Source organism: Dendropsophus ebraccatus, chromosome 1, assembly GCF_027789765.1.
Source record: "Dendropsophus ebraccatus isolate aDenEbr1 chromosome 1, aDenEbr1.pat, whole genome shotgun sequence".
Classification (NCBI taxonomy): Eukaryota; Metazoa; Chordata; class Amphibia; order Anura; family Hylidae; genus Dendropsophus; species Dendropsophus ebraccatus.
In genome coordinates, this window is record NC_091454.1 from 117969510 (window position 1) to 117981124 (window position 11615).

An 11615-nucleotide genomic window follows, 5' to 3' on the forward strand; every position below is an offset into this window, starting at 1 on the left:
TTGGCCCCCTGTATAGTTATACACCCCTATCTGCCCCCCCTGTATAGTCATACACCCCTATCTGCCCCCCCCCGTATAGTCATACACCCCTATCTGCCCCCCCTGTATAGTCATACACCCCTGTCCGCCCTCCTGTATAGTCATACACCCCTGTCCGCCCCCCTGTATAGTCATACACCCCTGTGCGCCCTCCCTGTATAGTCATACACCCCTGTGCGCCCTCCCTGTATAGTCATACACCCCTGTGCGCCCTCCCTGTATAGTCATACACCCCTGTGCGCCCTCCCTGTATAGTCATACACCCCTGTGCGCCCTCCCTGTATAGTCATACACCCCTGTCCGCCATCCCTGTATAGTCATACACCCCTGTCCGCCATCCCTGTATAGTCAGACACCCCTGTCTGCCATCCCTGTATAGTCAGACACCCCTATCCGCCCCCTGTATAGTCATACACCCCTATCCGCCCCCTGTATAGTCATACACCCCTATCCGCCCCCTATCCTTATGTGCTGCCTGTATAGTCCTGTAACCCAATCCCAACCTCCTGTATAGTAATACACCCCAATCCATCCCCCCCATATAGTCATACACACCTATCCCTCTGTGACCTGTGTATACCCTGTAGAGGCTGTATACCTGTATATACACATGTTCAGGTCTCTGCTGACACCTCCTAATAATGACAAATAATAATAATGATAATAGACTAACCATGGGTTGCTGCTCAGTGAGTTCTTTTTTACTTTTTTGAATCAAAAAATTGCCAGTTTGGCACGGCAAGTGGGTGTGGTTTGCAAAAAGGGGTGTGTCATAATTATCGTTCAATTATCGTTACCGCGGCTACATGTGCGATAAACCGCGATATTGATTTAGGCCAATATCGTTCAGCCCTACCTACCAGCATTAGAAAGAAGCTACAAGGTGCAGATAAAGCCAGTCAGGGACTCGGAAGGGAGGGGCAAGGAGGGAGATGGAGAGAAAAGCTCACACACAGTTTTTTGTGTCCTAAAAAGAAAGCAACAGCTCAGAATTGGGGGAAGGAGATTGTAAAGATAGTAACAAGGGCGGGTTCAGACTACAGAATTCTCTCTGATAAATTCCGCCGAATTCCGTCGTAGAACGCGCACCTTTCCGCCGGCTTCATAGACACTATTCTATGGGCTGGCTGATTCCGCATTCCGCCGAAAGAATTGTCACGTCAATAGAATGGTGTCTATGGAGCCGGTGGAAAGGCACGCGGCCGTGAGCGCGTATAGGGCGACGGAATTCGGCGGAATTTATCCGCGAGAATTCCGTAGTCTGAACCCACCCTAAGTGTGGAAGAAATTGTATGTCTCACCATATGCAGCAACATATGAAAACATCGGTTTGAGTGAAATATTCCTTGAGGGTACAAACACACTGGGCGTATCCGCAGCCGTTTTCTTGCTGCGAATTCGTGCCCTGTAGGCTCTATGGGCAGACAAACTCGCAGAGGGATGGACATCCCGCTGCGAGTAACTCAGCAGCCAGTCCCATTAACCCCCCGCAGCTGGAGCGTATACTTTCCCTGCTCCGGCTTGCTTTGCGGCCTCCCGGCATGTAACGCTCGGCCAATCAGTGTGCTGCCCCGCCGCAGCGCCCTGATTGGCTGAGCGGCACGTGAAGACGCCGAGTTTTCTGCTCATAGAGTGTACAGGGCAGGGATCTGCAGTAGATCTCGCTGGGAATTCGCAGCAAGAAAATCCGCAGCAAGAAAATCCGCAGCGGATACGCTCAGCGTGTTTGTACCCTTCACACGGACGGATCGGCAGTAAATTTTACGCTGCAAATTCGCATCGAATCCTATGTCAATGACTTTCAATGAGGATACATACTCGCAGTGGGATTTACATCCCGCTGCTAGTATGTACGTGACAGAGCCATTAACCCCCTGCCGGCGGGAGCATACCTTACCTCCTCTTCGCTCTGGCTTGTTTCGGGGGCTCCCAGCGTCTTCACGTCCCACTCAGCCAATCAGTGGCTGAGCGGGACGTCAAGCCGAGAACCCCAGACGCAAGCCTGAGTGGGGAGGAGGTGCTGTATGCTCTGGCCGGCGAGGGGTTAATGGCGCTGTCACGTACATACTAGCAGCCGGATGTAAATCCCACTGCGAGTATGTATCCTTATTGAAAGTCATTGGCATAGGATCCGCAGCGGATTTCTCTCCGAATTTGCAGTGTAAAATCCGCTGCAGATCCATCCATGTGAATTTACCCTTAAAGCAAAGCTATTTTTCTCTGCACTATTTTAAATGGCCACCAAACAATAAACCAGCACTAACTGGGCACAGTATAAACTATTCTTCACTTTCAACAGGGCTGAATTTGCCACTAGGCACCCACACAGTAAAAAACTAACAAAAAATTTCAAAAATATCTTTTCACCCTTTTTTGTTTCCAATTGGGATTAGGGGAGACAGTGAGCAGCCATGCATATATTAGATATGCATAAAGAAGCAGGGACTCCAGTCTGATGCCAGACTCCCTGCTTCTGTCATAAGTGTCCTGTAAGGGCACAGACACAGCTCTGAAACTCGGGAGCGATCAGTTATCTGCTCTGTGTCTCACATCTAGACTGCAGGCTTGGTTACTCATGCGATCTAGAGCAAGTAGTATGTGCGTTCCATTAGATCGGCCCAACCCCCCACTCAGGGCACATAGCATTCGCCCGCCGCACGCTCTGAGTCCGGGGGAGGTCTGCAGGTGCTTGCTGCTGGTGATGTGCATTGCGCCCGGGGTGGTGGTGGGGCACTGCTCTGTGCCGGCTTCAGTGGTGGTGGGGCACATCTGCAGTAAATAGCAACACACCCCCAGATGTAGAGGGGGGCTTGCTGGGGCCGCTTTGCTGGAGCAGGGAACTTCCAATTCAGGCAGTGTTTCAGTCATCCTGCATGGGAAGCTCCATGAATAGATGCTGACTAAAGCTCCAGGTGGAGAAAGCAGCTGCTGGGGAGCGATAGGACAGTCGCGCATGTTTTTTTTTTTTTTTTTTACACGCAGGGGTGTCCTATACTATATGGGGCTGCTGCTGGGGGGGCTACAATATATGCTGCTCGTTAGGGGGTTAGACTATGTGGGATTGCTGGATGGGGGGCTATACTATATGGGGACTGCTGGACAAGGGGGGTTGAACTATATGAGGGCCATATACTATAAAGGGACTGTTGCATGGGGGCTTATAGTATATGGAGACTGCTGCACAGGGGGCTTATACTTTATGCAGGCACAGAGCCCCCCCACTAATGCTATGTGGGGTACTGAGGAGGCATATACTGTATGGGAGCACAAAGAGGGCATATGGTGCACAGGGCGATAACTGTCTGCTTCAGAAGATACTACACATAGCGAAATAAGGTCCACAAAACTGAGTGGTTTGGTGGCTTCCTACATTATCCTGTATGTCACAAGAGACTTCTAGAGGTTATCCAGTTAAAATAGTTTTCTTTCAAATCATTTGTTTCAAAGAAGTTATGTAGATTTGTAATTTACTTCTATTTAAAGGACAAGTGCCATGAAAAACTTTTTCCCAGTAATTGAAGCACATTACAACTATACAACTTTGTAATGTGCTTCAATCGCCTATATGCCTCCCTTCCCTGTCTTTTCCCCCTCCACCCCCCAGCAGGAAGTGTAAGAAACTCACACATACCTAATGACTGTCCTCACCAAGCTCTTCTCTCAGCTTCTTCTTGTGAAGATGAGTCATCAGCAGGAGGGCTGCTCTAGCTCCTGTTACACCAGCCTCCCCCTAACCTGCCTTGTCAGGTGACTCAGCTCCGATTGGCTGAACAACTGCAAGCCATCTGAGTCCAAGTCACTTGCTAATCTTCCCTAGTGACATGACTCCTTCACTCACTGAGTCCACTTGGCAGCAAGAGAGAGTATAAGGGGAGGGGGGAGGCTGCCTATGTGCTGGGAGTCACTCGGAGAGAAGATAAGCTAGTGACATGACTCAGATGGCTTGCAGTTGTTCAGCCAATCAGAGCTGAGCAAGCTGAGTCACCTGACAGGGGAGGGGAGGCTGGTGTAACAGGAGCTAGAGCAACCCTCCTGCTGATGACTCATCGTCACAAGAAGCCGAGAGAAGAGCTTGGTGATGACAGTAATTAGGTATCTGTGAGTTTCTTACACTTCCTGCTGGGGAGTTGAGGGGGGGAAAAGACAGGGAAGGGAGGCAGATAGGTGATTGAAGCATAATACAGAGTTATATAACTTTGTAATGTGCTTCAATTACTGAGAAAAAGTTTTCTTTTCTTATCAGCTGCTGTATGCCCTGCAGGAAAGGTTGTTTTCATTTCAGCCTGATACAGTGCTCTCTGCTGCCACCTCTGTCCGAGACAGGAACTGTCCAGAGCAGTAGCTAATTCGCATAGAAAACCTCTCCTGCTCTGCACAGTTCCTGTCTGGGGCAGAGATGTCAGCAGAGAGCACTGTGTCAGCCTGTAGTCTTAAAGGGATTATCCAGCGCTACAAAAACATGGCCACTTTCCCCCTATTGTTGTCTCCAGTTTGGGTGGGGTTTTGAAACTCAGTTCCATTGAAGTAAATGAAGCTTAATTGCAAACTGCACCTGAGTTGGAGACAACAGTAGGGGGAAAAGTGGCCATTTTTTTGTAGTGCTGGATAACCCCTTTAACATGCACTATTACACCAAACGATTATCTACCAGAATGGACAATAATCGTTTGGTGTAATAGGGCCCTTACCATACATGGGAGAGGACTGATGTGGGGTCTGTATACAGGGGACAGAACTGGTGTATGGTGTCTGTACACAGGAGAGGACTGGTGTGTGTGGGGTCTATATACTGGGGAGAGAACTGGTGTGTTTGGTCTGTATACAGGGTGAAAGGACTGGTTGTGTGTGTGTGTGTGTGTGTGTGTGTGTGTGTGTGGGGCTGTATACAGGAGGAAAGGACTGGTGTGTGTAGGGAGTCTGTATATAGGGGGAGAGGACTGGTGTGTGTGTGTGTGGGGGGAGGTCTGTATACAGGGGGGAGAGGACTGGTGTGTGTGCAGGGGTCTGTATACAGGGGGGAGAGGACTGGTGTGTGTGCAGGGGTCTGTATACAGGGGAGAGGACTGGTGTGTGTGTGGAGTCGGTATACAGGGGAGAGGACTGGTGTGTGTGTGGAGTCTGTATACAGGGGAGAGGACTGGTGTGTGTGTGTGTGTGTGTGTGTGTGTGTGTGTGTGGAGTCTGTATACAGGGGAAAGGACTGGTGTGTGTGGAGTCTATACAGGGGAGAGGACTGGTGTGTGTGTGGGGTCTGTATACAGGGGGAGAGGACTGGTGTGTGTGGGGTCTGTATACAGAGGGAGAAGACTGGTGTGTGTGGGGTCTGTATACAGAGGGAGAGGACTGGTGTGTGTGGGGTCTGTATACAGAGGGAGAGGACTGGTGTGTGTGGGGTCTGTATACAGAGGGAGAGGACTGGTGTGTGTGGGGTCTGTATACAGAGGGAGAGGACTGGTGTGTGTGGGGTCTGTATACAGAGGGAGAGGACTGGTGTGTGTGGGGTCTGTATACAGAGGGAGAGGACTGGTGTGTGTGGGGTCTGTATACAGAGGGAGAGGACTGGGGTGTGTGCAGGGTTCTGTATACAGGAGGAGAGGACTGGTGTGTGTGTGTGGGGGGTCTGTATACAGGGGAGAGGACTGGTGTGTGTGGGGTCTGTATACAGGGGACATAACTGGTGTGTGTGGGGGTCTGTATACAGGGGAGAGGACTGGTGTGTGTGGGGTCTGTATACAGGGGACATAACTGGTGTGTGTGTGTGTGTGGGGGGGTCTGTATACAGGGGAGAGGACTGGTGTGTGGGGTCTGTATACAGAGGGAGAGGACTGGTGTGTGTGGGGTCTCTATACAGGGGGGAGGTCTGGTTTATGTGGAGTCTGTATACAGGGGGGGGAGGTCTGGTTTGTGTGGAGTCTGTATAAAGGGGACAAACCCCCTGCACAAACCAGCCCCCACCCCCCCCCCCCCCCCCCCCGACTGTATACAGACACCCCCCCACACATACACACACATACACACCAGTCCTCTGCCCCTGTATACAGACCCCCCGCACACACACACACACACCAGTCCTCTCCCCCTGTATACAGACCCCCTACACACACACACACACACACACCAGTCCTCTCCCCCTGTATACAGACCACCTACACACACCAGTCCTCTTCCCCTGTATACAGACCACCTACACACACCATTCCTCTGCCCCTGTATACAGATCCCTTACACACCATTCCTCTGCCCCTGTATACAGATCCCTTACACACACCAGTTCTCTCCCCTGTATACAAACCCCCTACACACACACACACCAGACCCCCTACACACACACACCAGTCCTCTCCCCCTGTATACAAACCCCCTAGACACACACACACACACACACACACCAGTCCTCTCCCCCTGTATACAGACCCCCTACACACACCAGTCCTCTCCCCCTGTAAACAGACCCCCTACACACACCAGTCCTCTCCCCCTGTATACAGACCCCCTACACACACCAGTCCTCTCCCCCTGTATACAGACCCCCTACACACACCAGTCCTCTGCCCCTGTATACAGATCCCTTACACACACCAGTTCTCTCCCCTGTATACAAACCCCCTACACACACACACACACACACACACCAGACCCCCTACACACACCAGTCCTCTCCCCCTGTAAACAGAGGGAGAGGACTGGTGTGTGGGGTCTGTATACAGAGGGAGAGGACTGGTGTGTGTGGGGTCTCTATACAGGGGGGAGGTCTGGTTTATGTGGAGTCTGTATACAGGGGGGGAGGTCTGGTTTGTGTGGAGTCTGTATAAAGGGGACAAACCCCCTGCACAAACCAGCCCCCAGCCCCCCCCCCCCGACTGTATACAGACACCCCCCCCACACATACACACCAGTCCTCTGCCCCTGTATACAGACCCCCCGCACACACACACCAGTCCTCTCCCCCTGTATACAGACCCCCTACACACACACACACACCAGTCCTCTCCCCCTGTATACAGACCACCTACACACACCAGTCCTCTCCCCCTGTATACAGACCCCCTACACACACCATTCCTCTGCCCCTGTATACAGATCCCTTACACACCATTCCTCTGCCCCTGTATACAGATCCCTTACACACACCAGTTCTCTCCCCTGTATACAAACCCCCTACACACACACACACACCAGACCCCCTACACACACACCAGTCCTCTCCCCCTGTATACAGACCCCCTAGACACACACACACACACAACAGTCCTCTCTCCCTGTATACAGACCCCCTACACACACCAGTCCTCTCCCCCTGTAAACAGACCCCCTACACACCAGTCCTCTCCCCCTGTATACAGACCCCCTACACACACCAGTCCTCTGCCCCTGTATACAGATCCCTTACACACACCAGTTCTCTCCCCTGTATACAAACCCCCTACACACACACACACACACACCAGACCCCCTACACACACCAGTCCTCTCCCCCTGTAAACAGACCCCCTACACACACCAGTCCTCTCCCCCTGTATACAGACCCCCTACACACACCAGTCCTCTCCCCCTGTATACAGACCCCCTACACACACCAGTCCTCTCCCCCTGTATACAGACCCCCTACAAACACACACCAGTCCCCTCCCCTGTATACAGACCCCACACACACCAGTCCTCTCCCCCTGTATACAGACCCCCCCACACACACACACGTCCTCTCCCCCTGTATACAGACCCCCCACACACACACACGTCCTCTCCCCCTGTATACAGACTCCCCCACACACACACGTCCTCTCCCCCTGTATACAGACCCCCTACACACACCAGTCCTCTCCCCTGTATACAGACCCCCTACACACACCAGTCCTCTCCCCTGTATACAGACCCCCTACACACACCAGTCCTCTCCCCTGTATACAGACCCCCTACACACACCAGTCCTCTCCCCTGTATACAGACCCCCTACACACACCTGTCTTCTCCCCTGTATACAGACCCCCTACACACACCAGTCCTCTCCCCTGTATACAGACCCCCTACACACACCAGTCCTCTCCCCTGTATACAGACCCCCTACACACACCAGTCCTCTCCCCTGTATACAGACCCCCTACACACACCAGTCCTCTCCCCTGTATACAGACCCCCTACACACACCAGTCCTCTCCCCCTGTATACAGACCCCCCCACACACACCAGTCCTCTCCCCCTGTATACAGACCCCCCCACACACACACACACACACCAGTCCTCTCCCCTGTATACAGACCCCCTACACACACCAGTCCTCTCCCCCTGTATACAGACCCCCCCACACACACCAGTCCTCTCCCCCTGTATACAGACCCCCCCACACACACACACACACCAGTCCTCTCCCCTTGCATACAGAACACCTACACACACACCAGTCCTCTCCCCCTGTATAGAGACCCCACACACCAGTCCTCTCCCCCTGTATAGAGACCCCACACACCAGTCATCTCCCCTGTATACAGACCCCCTACACACACACCAGTCCTCTCCCCCTGTATACAGACCCACACACACACCAGTCCTCTCCCCTTGTATACAGACCCACACAACCAGTCCTCTCCCCTTGTATACAGACCCACACAACCAGTCCTCTCCCCTTGTATACAGACCCACACAACCAGTCCTCTCCCCTTGTATACAGAACCCCTACACACACCAGTCCTCTCCCCCTGTATAGAGACCCCACACACCAGTCCTCTCCCCTGTATACAGACCCCACACACCAGTCCTCTCCCCCTGTATACAGACCCCCCCCACACACACCAGTCCTCTCCCCCTGTATACAGACCCCACACACACCAGTCCTCTCCCCCTGTATACAGACCCCACACACACCAGTCCTCTCCCCCTGTATACAGACCCCACACACACCAGTCCTCTCCCCCTGTATACAGACCCCACACACACCAGTCCTCTCCCCCTGTATACAGACCCCACACACCAGTCCTCTCCCCTGTATACAGACCCCCTACACACACACCAGTCTTCTCCCCCTGTATACAGACCTACACACACACACACACACACACACACACACCCTCTCCCCCTGTTCACAGACCCACACACCAGTCCTCTCCCTCTGTATACAGACCCACACACCAGTCCTCTCCCCTGTATACAGACCCCACACACCAGTCCTCTCCCCCTGTATACAGACCCCACACACCAGTCCTCTCCCCCTGTATACAGACCCACACACACACCAGTCCTCTCCCTCTGTATACAGACCCCCCACACCAGTCCTCTCCCTCTGTATACAGACCCACACACACACACACCAGTCCTCTCCCTCTGTATACAGACCCCCCACACCAGTCCTCTCCCTCTGTATACAGACCCACACACACACACCAGTCCTCTTCCCCTGTATACAGACCCCACACACCAGTCCTCTCCCACTGTATACAGACCCACACACACACCAGTCCTCTCCCTCTGTATACAGACCCCCCACACCAGTCCTCTCCCTCTGTATACAGACCCACACACACACCAGTCCTCTCCCTCTGTATACAGACCCCCCACACCAGTCCTCTCCCTCTGTATACAGACCCACACACACACCAGTCCTCTCCCCCTGTATACAGACCCCACACACCAGTCCTCTCCCCCTGTATACAGACCCCACACACCAGTCCTCTCCCCCTGTACACAGACCCCCTACACACACACCAGTCCTTTCCCCCTGTATACAGACCCCCCCCACACACACACACACCAGTCCTCTCCCCCTGTATACAGACCCCACACACCAGTCCTCTCCCCCTGTATACAGACCCCCCCACACACACACCAGTCCTCTCCCCCTGTATACAGACCCCACACACCAGTCCTCTCCCCCTGTATACAGACCCCCTACACACACACCAGTCCTCTCCCCCTGTATACAGACCCCACACACCAGTCCTCTCCCCCTGTATACAGACCCTACTCACCAGTCCTCTCCCCTGTATCCCCCCTGTCTTACTGTAGATACTGGGTCTCTGTAGTAGTGCTGCAGCTCAGTGCTTCCTCCTTCCTGTAAGCTCCACACAACTCCCTCCCCTGTGAAGGAGCTCCTGCCTCTATTTGCAGACATCACAGTCAAAGCAGAGGACAGACTCTAGCACAGGGGTGGGCAATTACTTTCCCCATAGGGCCACATGAGAAACTTGAATGGTTTTTGAGGGCCAGACTAATATACACTCAGTACAACAGTCACCAGAGCACGTGTATACATTATGCCAATGTATATATAGCAGTATATACACACGGTGGAGTATATAGCAGTATATATATATCACACACAGAACTATATGCCAGCAGTGTATTAGCTCCACACATAACCACAAGTGTATATTATATGGCCTCTTATTGTAGCATATACTGTGCCCCAGAACATGAGTGTGCTGACAGAGATGACAGCTTTATTCAGCCTTACAGGCGCTGACTACAATTAGCTTCTCTGAGTAACAGGGACTCAGCCTGCGGAGGGTTACACTTACTTTCACCTTACGGCTTGCTGTGCTGTCAGGTCCTGTGTACAGAGCAGCAGTGGGGGGAAGCTGCTGTTGTATATGGCGCACACATGGCGACCTGTCTGACCTCCCTGACATTATTTCCTATCCCTACAACAGGAAACCTTCTCAGGACTCACCAGAGCGCGCGGCCTTATGTGTCGGCAGCAGAGCAGCACAGCGGCTGCAGGGAGCTCTATGGAGGAGGGGGCGGGAGCGGGAGCTCAGGACTGGACTGTAATCTAAGGAGCACGGGCTGAGGGGCCGCAGCCGCCACACATCACACACCAGGCCGCAGTGCGCACACTATGGGAGACAGCGGAGCACTAGCTAGAATGACAGAAGAAGCTGCCGCCCCTCAGTATTGGAGAGTCCGCCGTGTGATGCGGGACAGTAAGACGCAGGGAGGCGGCCTGTCTCTGCTAGTTAGCGGGCCGCATAATGCCAGGGCTGCTCTAGCTTCCACCCTCCTGGTTGGGCTCAGCCACACGCTCAGGACTTGCTAAAGATTTAGGCCGCACCCTCTGCAGGTGAATAGGGTATTCTCTAGATCCCATTCACATGCAGCAGAAAACTGCGGCTTTTTGTGTGCTCCTTGGAGTCTATGAGAAGTATCGGTAAGTTCATCCTTCTCACAGATTCCACAGAGACAAGAATCACCATACCTCCCAACTTTTGCAAAAAGGGACATGTGCACCGGGGGCCCCATAGCCACGCCCCCATAGCGACCCTCCATAGCCACGCCCCTACAGTCACCACATGCTGCTGACTGAATAGTGCCCTATATAGTATCCAATCCCCCATTATAGTGCCAAACATAGTATCCAATCCCCCACATAATGCCCCACATAGTATCCAATCCCTCACATAGTGCCCCACATAGTATCCAATGCCCCCATATAGTGCCCCACATAGTATCCAATGCCCCCATATAGTGCCCCACATAGTATCCAATGCCCCCATATAGTGCCCCACATAGTATCCAATCCCCCACATAGTGCCCAACATATAGTATCCAATCCCCCACATAGTGCCCAACATATAGTATCCAATCCC

The 11615-nt window shown here is 52.9% G+C and overlaps 1 protein-coding gene across 3 annotated transcripts in view; it reads right to left on the reverse strand.

The window, feature by feature from the left end:
* Positions 1-10777, reverse strand: part of BCAP29 (B cell receptor associated protein 29) — a 56316-nt gene extending 45539 nt beyond the window's left edge. The window contains exon 1 of one of the 3 annotated variants that reach the window (XM_069977468.1): positions 10700-10777. The gene's annotated coding sequence lies outside the window, so the exon portion shown is untranslated. Of the gene's footprint in view, positions 1-10030; positions 10085-10547; positions 10651-10699 lie in introns of those variants that run through there. The other 2 variants (XM_069977485.1, XM_069977475.1) reach the window with 2 other exon arrangements.
* Positions 10778-11615: the final 838 nt, after the last annotated feature.